The sequence below is a fragment of the Choloepus didactylus genome, chromosome 21, assembly GCF_015220235.1.
Source record: "Choloepus didactylus isolate mChoDid1 chromosome 21, mChoDid1.pri, whole genome shotgun sequence".
Taxonomy (NCBI): domain Eukaryota; kingdom Metazoa; phylum Chordata; class Mammalia; order Pilosa; family Megalonychidae; genus Choloepus; species Choloepus didactylus.
In genome coordinates this window covers 10,136,869-10,150,461 of record NC_051327.1, presented here as the reverse complement: position 1 = coordinate 10,150,461, position 13,593 = coordinate 10,136,869, and the positions used below count along the sequence as shown (strand labels likewise).

The window sequence follows — 13,593 nt, the reverse complement described above, 5'->3', positions numbered from 1 at the left end:
AGCAAGAAAATAAGATGACAAAAGCCAAACAAAACAGGTAGGTGCAAAGACATTTTGTCAACTCATGGTTTTTTGCAGTTTAGTTGCTAATATAAGTAGTTTTGGGGGTTCCCTTGGGGACCTAAATTCCTCCAAGAGCGTAATTATCAAAGGTGGATTTCAGAAAAAGCCCCTTTAGTTCTCATTAATTGCAGCTTAAGTGCAGAGGTCTCTGGCTTCTCTTCTGTGCCCTGTGCCAAGAGGTGGCGGCGGTGGGAAGCGGCTTCTGAAGGTCGCAGAGCTCTTTTGTTCCTCCTCTGCCAAGTGGAGACCACGCACACCGCAGCTTTGCCGGCGAACGTAACCCGCAGCGTGCACGACTCGGTGACCCAGCGCGGATCCCCGGGGCCGAGGGAGGGGGCGGGGCCAGGGAGTCCTGCCCCCGGGGGCGGGGCCAAGGGCTGCCTCCGAACCCGGCTTTGGGCGCGGGGGTTTGGTGTCTCCAGGTTAGAAAAACACGTGCAAACCTGAGCAGAAGCCACTCAACTCGCTCGGAACTGCACGACTGAGCGCGCGAGCCAGCCCAAGATCCCCTGCAGCCGGAAGGTTACAGCCGCGGGAGCCCTGGAGGAGGCGGCGGCGGCCCAGGCCCGAGCAGCAGCGCCGGGGTAAGTCCCGGCACCGGCTTCTCTCTCCGTGTGCCCAACTTTCCGACTGCCTTTTCCACATCCAGGGCCTCTCTGATGGCACGATTATTTTCCTTTGTATGGATGGGTAAGATATTTCATGGGATTTCAAGGCTTTCTTTTCATTAATTTATTTGGGGGGATTTTCACTTGTTTTATCCCACTGCTGCCTGTTAGCAAACAGCGTGAATGAGTGATGCAATCCTGCATAGGAGACTCAGCAGTGCAAGATTAGGAAAATGTCCAAAATTTAGAGTTGCAGTGTCTGAATTTGTAATCTTTCCCATTAGACTTATAATTTTATGTAAGTTCTCACCAGATACATTGTTATAAGGAGACAGCTTTCAGTTGGGAATTAAATAATTCTTTCATTCATTAAATTTCTTTACTACGTTTTCTTTATATGTGACTTGCACGTTCTAGTTACTCTTTAAATATTTGATTGATTGGTATTAGACTGAGAATCAGGAAAGAAAATAGTAATATCCAAGACATCTGTACTTGTTTCAACTGCCAGGTAGGATTTCAATATAATCAACTTCATTGTCTGTCACTTTCATATTGGGTTTTTGAATAATTTGATACATGCCCAATAACTTTTTTTAAAATGCTTTGTTGATATGTAGTTTACATGCCAAAAAATGTATGACTTTTAAGTGTACGTTTTGGGGAGCTTTTGCAAATTTATACACCCTTGTAGTCACTACCACATTTCCATCACCCCTAAAAGTTTGCTAGGTCCTCTTGTCAATCAGTGCTTCCCACCCCTAACCCCACTGTTATGTTCTTTGTCATTGTAGCATTTCTTTGTATTTTTCTAGGGTTTCACATAAATGGAATCATACAGTATATACTCTTTCGTGTCGGGGTTTTGGTTAGTAAATTTTTTTTTTTTTATAATTTATCCATGTTATCCTTTTTATTGCTGCATAGAAGTCCATTGTAAGGCTATACCACAATTTGTATACCCATTCATCTGTTGACGACATTCGGGTTGCTTCTAGTTTTGGGTTATCACAAATAAAAAGCTACTATAAATATTTATATACCAGGCTTTTTGTAGACAGATATCTTCATTTCTCTTGGATAAGTCTCCAGGAGTGGGCTTGCTGGATTTTATCATAAGGATATGTTTAACTATATAAGAAATTACCAAACTTGTTTCCAAAGTGGTTGAACCATTTTGCATTCCTACCAGCAAAGTGTAAGAATTCCAGCTGTTCCATGTCCATGATACTTTCAGTCTTTTTAAATTGTAGTCATTCTTTTTTAGTTCATTTGCATATGTTCTTTTTGAAATGTCTACTCAAATCATTTGCTTATTTTTTAATGGGTGGTTTATCTTATTGAGTTGTAAGAGTTCTTTATATATTCTGGATACAAGTCTATGGTGAATATTTTCTCCCATTCTGTAGCTTGTCTTTTTTGCCATCCCCCCCCCCCCCCCCGCCCCACCAAGAGTATCTTTTGAAGAGCGGAAGTTTTTAATTTTGATGAAGTCCAATCTGATATTTTTTCCTTTTTTATTTGTGCTTTTTCTATCTTTAAGAAAATTTTGCCTACCTTAATGTTGTTGGATTAGTTATCTGCTTTGCTGCATAACAAATTACCCCAAAGCTTAGCAGTTAAAACCACCAACATTTGTTTTCTCAACAGTTTCTATGGGTCATAAAACCGGGAGCAGTTTAGCCAGGTGGTTCTGACTCAGGGTCTCTTGAGACCTTGCCGTTCCCAGGTCTCCTTTCTCATCTGAATGCTTGGTTGGGCGGAGGATCTGCTTCCAGACTCAAAGAGTTGTTGGCAGGATTCAGTTCCTCGATGGTTATTTGTCTGAGGGCCTCAGTTCCTCACTGGGCCTTGGCCAGAGGCCTCCGTGGGTTCTTGCCGCCTGGGCCTCTCAGTCGGCTTCCCTCAGCAAGCAAGGAAGAGACAGCGTGGCCAAGACGGAAGCCACTTTATTTCTTTTTGAGTTTAACTCACTCTTTTTTTTTTTTCAATTTTTACCTTGAAATATTTATCGATACACAGGAGGTTGCAAAGAAATGTTCTGGGGAGTCCCGTGTACTCTTCCCCCATCTCCCACAGCAATATCTCACAGAACCTCGGTATGATATCACATCCACAGAATTGTCATGGCACTGTATGTACAGCTTATTCAGATGTCACCAGTTGTACATGCACAGGTTTGTGGCCCAGCCTAGTATGGCAAGTCACATCCTATCACTAAACGCAGCCCACGATCAAGGGGAGGGAATCACAAAAGGACAGGGGTCCAGGAGGCAAGGGGCCATCTTAGAGGCCACCTCCCACAGTTGTGAAATTTTTTGCCTTATGTGTTAGAAGTTTTATAGTTGTAGCTTTTATGTTTAGGTCTACGATTCATTTTGAGTTGATTTTGGGTCAGGGAAGAAAATAAATTCCAAGATTTCTATATATTACTACAACTGCCAGGTGGGATTTCAATATACTCGTGCTTCTTAATCCTGTCATTTTCAGATCGGGGAACCAAAATAGAACGGACTTCTTAAATTTTCAGATGATTTGATACACACCCAATAACAAAAAATTTAAAACAAAAGTAGTATTGAAGTAGCAAGGTATGAATTCCAGTTCAGAAGAGAAACAGGTGAGGCTTTGTAATTAGAACAATTCTCTTTTAGATGTAGATGGTGTCAAAGGAGAAAGAGTGAACTATTTAAGAGAACATATTGAAAATATTCCTTTTGTTGTCCTGTCTCCCTGGGCATGGGCTCACCCTTGGGTGGAGGCTTCCCTGGGCTGCGGCTCTCCCGGGCCTACCAGGGGAGTGGGATTCCGATAGCCTGGAGAACCCAGTCACGCTCAGCAAAGTGGGAAACAACAAATGCTAGACTTGTTATCACTGGGTACAGGGCTTTGGGTACACCTTGTACCTTTTTGCCCTCACGGGAGAATTGTCACCCACTATTCAAGTAAGAGTGTGAAGAGGGGTGTACCGAAGCCTTTTCACTGAGTTCAGCAAGGACCACGTTTGAACTCTCTGAATTAAAAATTTCGTTTATTGTAAGGAGCCATTCTGGCTCTCTGCCCTGTGAATGCCTCATTTGCTTTTTCTTGCCTCATGTTCTTAACCATTTCTTTTTCTCTCCTCCCCCTTCTTTCTGAGCTTTGAGACCCTTAGCCACTTCTCATATTTCCAGTTTTAATTAGGAGGATGTAATTCAAACTTGTTGGCTCTGTTCCCTTTTTCTTGACTCAGCAGGACTCTTCTCTGACTCTCCTTGGAGTGCTGTTGACTTTGTCTCCTCATTTTGAAGGGAGCAGGGACCTTTCTGTGGCATCTGTAATATACCTGAGTCCCCTGCTCTTTATTGGCATTCTGTAGTCTGAGAGTTCCTCTCGCCGTCTCCCTCGCCTTTGTACCCTGCTAAATCAGGTGTAGCTCATTTCCTGTCACACCTAAAGCTTCTGCAGAATCAAAACTACGGACCAGAGCCTGTTTACTCCTCTACGGCTTAAAGAAGGCAGAAGGAAAACACCTCCCAGACGAAGCCGTTTTATGAAACTTTGCATCTCACCCCTGATCCCTTTTGATACTGGTCCTACTGGGAGAGGGTGAAGCCAGTCAGCCAGTCGCTGTGTTTGTTGTCAAGGGATATGGACCTTGATGTTCATTTCCTCATTCTCTCTCTCTAGGCTCTTTTTGCCCTGGCAGAACGCAGAGTCTTTCTTAAAGAATTTAATGGTCAGAACTTTCTGTTGCATTTTTATTCAGGAAAGTAGCAGGAAGACAAAAGTGTACTCTCATAGGAATTTGGCACTGGAGAAAGGTGAGTGCAATTTGTCTTTTGTTGTTAATGTTTTCCATGTATTTGAATGTTATATGTTTGTCTATTAATTAGTAGTTTACTTATCATCTGAATGAAATAAAAGTGTCTGCTGTAATTGCACATACAAGATCTCAGGTTCCTCGAATCATGCAGCAGATGTTTTTTGTGTCTTGCTTTTCCCTCAAGATTATATCTATGTTGGGTGTACTGTGAGATGTTCATTCTCATCTTTGTATAATATTCCATCATGTTATACACTCCACAATTTATCTGTTCTCTTAGTATGCATTAGATAAAAAGGGAACTTCTGAGTCACAGAGGACACATATCTTTAAACTTTCCTAAATAATTCCAAACGGTTTTCCAAAGTGGCTGCACCATTTTACGCTGCCACCAGCAGTGTATAAAGAATCACCATTTTATAAGACATTTTTACCAATATGCTATTATGTGATGGTTCCTCATTGTGGTTTTAATTTGCTTTTCCCTGATGAATAATGAGGTTGAACATCTTTCACACGTTTACTAGCCCTTTGGAGACCCTCTTCTGTAAGGTGCTGTTCAGTTCTTTTGCCCATTTGTTTACTGGTTGCAAAGGAGTTTTACAAAATGTAATGAGTGGCCAAACTTCAAAAATGAAAATAAAAAATAAAAAAAGCAACTCAAGTTCCCTGAATACTGTAAATGCATTGGCCAGGGACCCCAGCCTGTTGTATAGGGAACCCCTTCCATGACTTTGGACTCTTTCACTCTCCTCTGAATCCAGAAGCTTCTGAGAATCCATTGTGCACTGCGGCAACCTCAGTGTCCACAGGCCTGTCACCCCTGCACCCAAAGCTGGACTTGCAAGCTCTGGCCTCTGGGCTGTGCTTGACCTCCACGGCCTCTGTACCAGCTTTATTTGTTCTTACCCAGGTGAAGGTAAGGGGTCAAGCCAAACACTAAGGTGAAGGAGGTGAAGGTGACCTTAGGTGATATTTTGATGAATTTTTGTTTGGCGAAGGAGGTGATTTCTTTGGGTGATTTTTCCTGTTGTCCAAAATCAAACCTCTTAAGGCTGGCCCCGAAGGAAAACTTGCGTTTGTACTTTGGGAGCTGGGGATGAGCAGATGGTGGTTTCTTTATTAGACCACCCTTTGCTTCCCCAACAAAGACCCTGGGGGCGGGCCAGGTGGGAATCCTGCTCCGAGCTGCAGGTGGGCCACCCTCCCATCTGACCTGGGTCCTGCCACCAGGCTCTCTTCCACCCCCATTCCTACCTTCCCCAATGGCCACACGTAAAGAATCCAGAGTCCATTCTCCAGCAATGATTTTTCTTTGTGTGGAATTCTCATGTACACAATTTACTTTGAAGGAACAGAACTCACTCAGCAGATTTTTTTTTTTTTTCCTATAGGCATCAGAGTTTTGAATATGCATGAATTGTAAGTCAGCCCTGGTGGAGACAATGAAAAAAACCAGTCATAACAAAACAGAGTACAAGGAGGCAGAGCATTTTACAGCGCAGGTCGGGAGAGTGCAAGGCCGCTGGGACCCAGCTTGCTCTGCTGCCTAAGCAGAGAGAGGGAGTTGAAACCTGTGTAACCAGGGGGCAGAGGGCAGATGCCCCAGTGTGAGCATTTTATGAGCAGAGTTAAGGTCTCTACCAGCCCCGTCTTTGGGGAGGGCGTAGAGAAAGAATCTGCTGTCCAAGTAAGTTCAGTGTAAAGTTTGTCTCATACATCCTATTTTCTCTGTCTTTGGGGCCACAGTGTAACCAGGAGGCAGGTGTCAACAATTCTGAGTTGAAGTTGGGATGGGTGTTTAGCTGGGGATGTGGAAATCAGTCATCACTTTATTCGAGAAAATGTATGTGACCTTTCACGTTCCGGGCTGGTGGTCTCGTGGTAGGTACTGCTGGTGTCAGTGGGTGGAAAGAGGCTCAAGCACTGGCTTTTCCTACATGAGAGAATAATTATTTGTTTGGTCATCGCAAGCCTGGAAGTCTCTTGAGGACGGTGCCCGCTCTGTGCTCTCACGGGCCTGTGCAGATGCAGGGTGGCCCCGGGGACTGCCTTTGTCTTCTTACTGGCTTTGAGGTTTTGTCATTCATTCTCAGGAGTGTTGCTCATTCTTTTCTTTAGTAGTTACACTGTTTTGCCCCATGGTCATTCTTTTTTTTTTTTTTAAATTAAATTCAGTTTTATTGAAATACATTCACATACCATACAGTCATCCATGGTGTACAATCAACTGTTCACAGTACTATCATATAGCTGTGCATTCATCACCCCAATCTATTTTTGAACATTTGCCTTACATCAGAAAGAATCAGAAAAGAATAAAAAATGAAAGTAAAAAAGAACACCCAAATCATCCCCCCATCCCACCCTATTTTTCATTCAGTTTTTGTCCCCATTTTTCTACTCATCCATCCATACACTAGATAAAGGGAGTGCTATCCACAAGGTTTTCGCAATCACACTGTCACCACTTGTGAGCTACATTGTTATACAATCGTCTTCAAGAGTCAAGGCTACTGGGTTGGAATTTGATAGTTTCAGGTGTTTACTTCTAGCTATCCCAATACATTAAAACCTAAGAGGTGTTACCTGTAAAATGTGTAAGAATGTCCACAGGAGTGACCTCTCGAGTCCATTTGAAATCTCTCAGTCACTGAAACTTTATTTCGTTTCATTTCGTATCCCCCTTTTGTTCAAGAAGGTGTTCTCAATCCCACGATGCCAGCTCCAGATTCATCCCTGGGAGTCATATCCTGTGTTGCCAGGGAGATTTATACCCCTGGGAGTCAGGTCCCACGTAGCAGGGAGGGCAGTGAGTTCACCTACCGAGGTGGCTTAGTTAGAGAGAGAGAGGGCCTCATCTGAGCAACAAAGAGGCACTCAGGGGAGACTCTTAGGCACAGTCATAAGCAGGTTTATCCTGTCCTTTGCAGTAACGAGCTTCACAAGGGCAAGTCCCATGATAGAGGGCTCAGCACATCAAACCGCCAGTCCTCAATGTCGTGGACATTTTTAAGAGGTTCTTTAGCCCATCCCATTGATCTCCTTCTACCTCATTTGCTTGTCTGTGCCTGGCTTTCTCTGCACTCACATACAGTTCATTCTCTATGCTTAGTGGAACTGTGCTGCCTTAAGCATTGCTTCTCTTTAGAGTGAGCCTGCCTAGCCTTGTAATATGAAGTAGGTTGAGTCCCCTGAACCAGAGCTAGATTGGTGTTTGTTCAACTAGAGAGAGATGGATATGGAGCTCCTTGGAGTTCTCTGGCTCTGGGGGAACTTGATGATTTGGAGCCCGTTTCTGTCTGCTAGCCTCTCAATGAATGTGCAGACCTTCTTTCACTGTTAGTGAATCATCACCCATTGTGTGGTCCAGCCAGGAGAACTTTGCTCTGAATTTCTGAGGAAAATCTTAGATATTTCCTGGGTCCACTTTGGGTTCTTATCAATACTTAACCTTACGAAGACACACACATTTCTGCAAGTCTTTATGTGGTCTCTGTGCACTTGAGATACAAGTTTTTTAGTTCTTTAACCATCATTTAGGAGCTCTGTGACCTTGGGTAAAGCATTCAACTTCTTTCTTCCTCTATTACTTGTCTGTAAAATGGACATCTGTTTTAGTTTCCTCATAGTTAGAGCAAATACCATGCAAAGAGTTGGCTTAAACAATGGGAATTTACTGGCTCACAGTTTTGAGGATATGAGAAATCCAAATCAATGCAATACTTTCTTCCCTAAGACTGGCATTGTCACGTGGCAGTGCACATGGCGGTCTCTCCCTTCTCTTTCAGGTTCCCTTGACTTTCAGCTTCTTACTTCCCCTGGCTTTCTCTTTCTGTCTGAGTTTTATCCTGCTTACAAAAGACTCTGGCACTAGGGTTCAGACCCGTGCTGATTGAGTTGGGCCATACCTTAACTGAAGTAACCTCATCAAAAGCTCCTAGTTATAATTGGTTCACACCCGCTGGAATGGATTAACTTTAAGAATATGTTTTTCTGGGGTATATCACTCCAGACCATCACATTATCTTAATACTGTTCCTGCCAAAAGGCCTGGGACTAGACCCAGAATCTGCCTTTGAGGTTTCTTCAAACTTCGGAACACATGGTGCTGATTCTGTCTCATGGGTTTAGTCATCATTGCTGGTGGGAGACCCTTATTTTAGGCTAATAGCACCCTAAGGTGGAGCTGTTTTATTGAGAACCATAATCTACTCAATTCCTTGTTGAATTCTCAGTATCTGAGTAAATTGAACTCTTATTAATTCACTGGGTGCTGCACATAGAGGGCAGACAGATAATTCTGACAAACCCTGCCTTGGAGGAGCTCACATTCTTGGAGAGGAGACAAAAGATATCTGTGATAGGGAGGAGCTAAGATGGCAGCATAGACAGGAGTGGAAGACTGTTAGTCCCCCCCGGAACAATTCATTAATGACCAAAAAACTAGTAAATAACCTGGAATAACTGCAGGAAGACAAATGTGACTGTCCACTCATCATCCATCAACCTGAATTGGGAGGAATGCCCGAGATCGCAGCATAAAATCTGTAAGTAAAACTGCGGACCCGTGCTAAGAGCTGAGAGCCGAGAGCCCCTCCCTCACGGAAGCCTTCTGGTGCTACAGAACAGCACCCTCTCAGCCCAGCTCCAACTGGGGTTTTAATGTTAACTGCTCAATATAGACAGTGAATCCTCAACAAGCAGACAGAGGCTTTTGGTGACAACTGACCTTGGGAGAGTCGGGGGACATATCTGTCTCAGGACAGGGGGCCCAGAGGATCAGGTGCTATCTGGCTGACAGGTGAACCTGGGAGCTTTTGTGTCCCTCTCTCTCTCTGTGGAGAAAACCTCAGCGGTTTTCAGCCCACAGCACTTTGCAGTAAAGACAGCCTCAGCCATTTTAAAATTAAAACACTTTGATCAGCAGAGTCAGAGAAACAAAGAACTTACTGATATGCAGATGACCTCTCTGGAGGGGGCATAGCTTCTCAAGAGGAAAGGGAGGGGCCCAGCTCTACTGCCTGCCTTACCGGAACCAGACCCCAAAGCCTGGGGGAGGAGAGCCACAGGCCACACCCTCTTACACAGGTGGAGGCTGACAGGTGCACCTGCTGGGCAGAAAAGCACAGGTGTATCAATCCTTTAAGAAAAACCATCAGGGAAACCAGATACTGAATATTTCCTCCTTCTGTGACTTGAGCCTGTTCTTGTCTGGGAAAACCTGATTGGGGTGGCCTAGGAGGTCAGATGCCTAGACAACAGAAAACTACAACCTACACTAAGAAAAATGAAGCTATGGCCCAGTCAAAGGAACAAATGTACACTTCAACTGAGATACAGGAGTTTAAATGATTAATGCTAAATCAAGAATATTTCACAAAAGAGATAGAGGCTGTAAAGAAAACACTGGGCATACATAAGGCAGAAATCGAAAGTTCAAAAAAACAACTTGCAGAATCTATGGAAACGAAAGGCACAACACAAGAGATGAAAGACACAATGGAAACATACAACAGCAGATCTCAGGAGGCAGAAGAAAACACTCAAGAACTGGAGAACAAAACACCTGAAAGCCTACACGCAAAGGAGCAGATGGAGAAAAGAATGAAAAAATATGAGCAATGTCTCTGGGAACTCAAGGATGAAACAAAGTACAATAATGTACGTATCACTGGTTTCCCAGAAGGAGAAGAGAAGAGAAAAGGGGTAGAGGCAATAATAGAGGAAATAATCAATGAAAATTTCCCATCTCTTATGAAAGTCATAAAATTACAGATCCAAGAAGTGCAGTGTATTCCAAATAGAATAGATCTGAAAAAGGCCTACACCAAGACACTTAATAATCAGATTATCAAATGTCAAAGACAAAGAGAGAATCCTGAAAGCAGCAAGAGAAAAGCAGTCCATCATATACAAAGGAAGCTTACTAAGACTATGTGTGGATCTCTCAGCAGAAACCATGGAGGCAAGAAGGAAGTGGTGTGATATATTTAAGATACTGTAAGAGAAAAACCACCAACCAAGAATGCTATATCCAGCAAAGCTGCCCTTCAAATATGAGGGAGAGCTCAAAATATTTTCTGACAAACAGACAATGAGAGACTGTGAACAAGATACCCACCCTACAGGAAATTCTAAACGGAGCACTACAGAGTGATAGGAGAAGACAGGAGTGCATAGTTTGGAACACAATTTTGGGAGATGGTAGCACAGCAATGTAAGTACACTGAACAAAGATAACTATGAATATGGTTGAGAGAGAAAGGTTGGGAGCATGTGAGACACCAGAAGAAAGGAGGAAAGATAAAGACTGGGACTGTGTAACTTGGTGAAATCTAGAGTGTTCAACAATTGTGATGAAGTGTACAAATATGTTCTTTTACGAGGGAGAACAAGCAGATGTCAACCTTGCAAGGTGTTCAAAATCGGGAGGCATTGGGGAAGGGATGCAATCAATGTAAACTAGAGACTGTAACTAATAGAATCATTGTATTATGCTTCCTTTAATGTAACAAAAGTGATATACCAAGGTAAATGCAGGTAAGAGGAGGGGATAGGGGAGGCATGTTAGACACTTGACATTGGTGGTGGTGTCTGACCCTTTACTCTACTTTGATTTAAGGTTACTTTTCCTTTTGCTGCTTCCTAGCTGTCATTTTTTTGCCTCTTTATTTTGCTTCTCTACCTTCTTTGACTCTCCCTCCTGCCTTGTGGAAGAAATCTAGATAGTGGTGAAGGTGGTAAACACATAAATAAGTGCCCATACAGAGGACCATCGATTGTTTACTTAGGATGGAATGTATGGTGTGTGAACAAAACCATCTTATAAAAAAAAAAAGGGTTGATGACAAAACCTCGAGGGCAATATGCTGAGTGAAATATGCCAGACACATTAGGACAAATATTGCAGGGTCTCACTCATAAGAACTAATACTATGTAAACTCATAGACATGAAATATAAGGTACCAAGATACAGGACGAGGCTTAAGAATGGGGAGTGGTTGCTTAATATGAGCAGGATGTTCAACTAGGATGAACTTAAATGTTTGGAAATGAACAGAGGTGTTGGTAGCAAGATGTGAGAATAACTAACAGTGCTGAATGGCACGTGAATGAGGTGGAAAGGGGAAGCTCAGAGTCATATATGTCACCAGAAGGAAAGTTGGAGGTCAAAAGATGAGAATGTATAAAATTGAATCCTATGGTGGGCAATGTCCATGATTAACTGTACAAATATTAGGAAACTCTTCCATGAACCAGAACAAATGTATGATGATACAACTAGAAGTTAATAATAGAGGGGCATATAGGGAAGAAATATATACATATTGCAAACTATATACTACAGTTAATAGTATTTCAACATTCTTTCATGAACAGTAACAAATGTACTATACCAACACTACGAGTCAACAATTCAGGGGGGTTGGTTAGGGATATGGGAGGATTTGAGTTTCCTTTTCTTTTTCTTTTTACATCTTTCACTTTATTTCTTGTTTGGAGTAATGAAAAAGTTCTAAAAATTGAAGAAAAATTAAGTGTGGTGATGGATGCACAGCTCTATGAGGGTACCAGGGGCAACTGATTGTACATTTTGGATCTTTGGATAATTGTATGGTATCTGAACAATCCCAATGGAAATTAAAAAAAAAAAAAAGATATCTGTGATAAGACTGCAGTTATAATAGAGGTTAACTGAGAGGATTGATTAATTCTGGGTGCAGGGAAATAGTGTAGGATAGGGAAGGTCACATTCAGTCTTCACCTTGAAGAATAAATGGGAATTTGCTGGTTAGACATGGTAATAAGGCGGTTCCAGGCAGATGGAGGAGCACTGGCAAAGACAAAGAGGAATAAAAAAGCAATCATGACACATTTAAGGAACAAGTCCTTTGTATTCCTTGAACATAAATTGTGTGTGTGCGTGTTTGTAGGGGGAGAAGAGCAGTGAGGAATGAGGTTGGTGAAATACACACACTTCAAATCTGAAGGGCATAAATGAATCAAATAGCAGCATGATGTTAATTTATGTGCTTAATGATGGGGAATGGATTAGCAAGGGTTTATCAGATCTGGCATGATTAAATCTTAACTTGATTTGATTCTAGAACATTTTGGAGATTGCTCAGCAGCCAAACCTGAACACAGGCAGGCCAGGTACTGTATTATAGTTAAAATTAAAATGCTAATAACCATGTTAAAAAGTGGCTTTACCTTTTAGAAAAATATACTGAATTATTTTTGGATGAAATGATAAGATGACCAGGGTTGCTTCACAATAATGAGGGAGGGCAGTGGAAATTTGTAGGGCAAGATTAGCTATAAAGGTTGAAACAGGATGAAGAATATATGGGGGTTCATGCATTCATTCTCTCTATTTTTGTATGTATTTGAAATTTTCCACAGTAAAGAGTTTAGAAGTTTATAGTTATGGATTTATAACTATGCAACTATGCTGCTCACAGTTATATCATTTTGTCTCTTCATTCAGCACTGAGAGATTAATTGAACATGTACTCGAAAAAAGGCTTAAAATAGGTGGTTTGGAAAATTTTGGATCTTAGCATCAAAGAGTTTGTAATCCAGGAGCAAGAGATGACATGCACATTAAAAATTTAATATAAGTTGGAATATTCAGAATTGTATATATTAAAGACACATCTAAAGTCCTGTGGAAGTTCTTGGGAGAGATTATTTGTACCTGAGGGGATTCAGGGAAGATTTAATGGCAAAGGTAGCCTTTGAGCTTTATTGATTCATTTAATTCAACAAATATTATTGAGCACTTACTGCATGCCAGGTACTGATCCAGCAGTGAACAAAGCACATAGGGATCCCTACTCTGGTGACACTTCCATCCTAATGGGAACAGACAGACAGTAAATAATAAACATAAGAAATCAATTTTATTGAATGTTAGAAGAGGATAGATGTTACAGTAAAAGGAAAAAGTTGGGCAGGGTGAGGGAGATTAGTGATGTTGGGAGAAAGGTTAGGGAGAGGCAGGTGGCAGGGATAAACAGAGATGAGGAATTGGCTGAGCAGATATCCAGGCGAAGATGGGCGAGGGGCAGAGGGGCAGGAAATGAAGCCAGAGATGGAACGGGCTGGTG

The 13,593-nt window shown here is 42.2% G+C and overlaps 1 protein-coding gene across 4 annotated transcripts in view; it reads left to right on the top strand.

The window, feature by feature from the left end:
- Positions 1 to 234: 234 nt before the first annotated feature.
- Positions 235 to 13,593, top strand: part of PSPH (phosphoserine phosphatase) — a 30,483-nt gene continuing 17,124 nt past the window's right edge. The window contains exons 1-3 of one of the 4 annotated variants that reach the window (XM_037815176.1): positions 235 to 647; positions 4,420 to 4,474; positions 5,241 to 5,395. The gene's annotated coding sequence lies outside the window, so the exon portion shown is untranslated. Of the gene's footprint in view, positions 648 to 4,419; positions 4,475 to 5,240; positions 5,396 to 12,516; positions 12,638 to 13,593 lie in introns of those variants that run through there. The other 3 variants (XM_037815175.1, XM_037815174.1, XM_037815177.1) reach the window with 3 other exon arrangements.